This window comes from Pteropus vampyrus, unplaced genomic scaffold (assembly GCF_000151845.1).
Source record: "Pteropus vampyrus isolate Shadow unplaced genomic scaffold, Pvam_2.0 Scaffold320, whole genome shotgun sequence".
Classification (NCBI taxonomy): domain Eukaryota; kingdom Metazoa; phylum Chordata; class Mammalia; order Chiroptera; family Pteropodidae; genus Pteropus; species Pteropus vampyrus.
This window is the reverse complement of record NW_011889101.1, coordinates 287,998-288,780: the sequence shown is the minus strand read 5'-3', so window position 1 is coordinate 288,780 and position 783 is coordinate 287,998.

Genomic DNA, 783 nt, shown 5'->3' with positions numbered 1-783 from the left:
GCCCCGTCGTGAGGGGTGCCGGCTCACGGAGCTTGCGACCTGCCCACCTGTGTGCATGCGAGTGTGCACGTGTGCCTGTGTGTGCATGATTGCCCAAGCGTGCGTGTGCCTGAAATGAGAGGCACGTGTGTGCGCCCCAGCCCTGTGCTGGCTTCGTACCAGGCCCTGGAGCCCCCCGACTTCACACCTCTTCTCAGACCACAGTGCAGCTGCCCTAGCCGGACACGCTGTCGTCTGTCCTGTGGTGTGCCCAGGTCGCAGCCCCCCAGCAGACGACCTCGATGCTACAGTGGCCTTTCCAGTAGAAAGCCCAACCAAGGAGGGAGGCAGGGGCCGCCGGCGTCCCTGCTCATCAGAAATGACACTGACACCCGTCTAGGTGCTAGTGTCTGTAGCTGTCATCTCCTGACCACGGCTGGCCATGCCCGGATGTGGCCGGCAGCACCCCCCGCCACTCCTCTCCCAACGGCAGCCTCGCCACGAGGACACGGGCTTCCGGCCAGCACCCCTGGGTTGTAGCGCGCTCTGGGTGGCCCTGCGGGGGCACGTTCACCGCGAGCTCAGGAGTGCCGACCCTCGGCTGGGTGAGTGAAGCGGAACTTTCAGTCTTTTGCTCATTTTTTCTAGCGCAGCGGTCCCCAACCTTTGTGGCCCCAGGGACCGGTGCTCCTCTGAGAATCTAATGCCCGATGGTCTGAGGCGGAGCTGAGGCGGTGATGCCGGCGCTGGGGAGCGGCTGCAGACACAGATGAAGCTTCGCTCGCTCGCCCACCGCTCACCTGC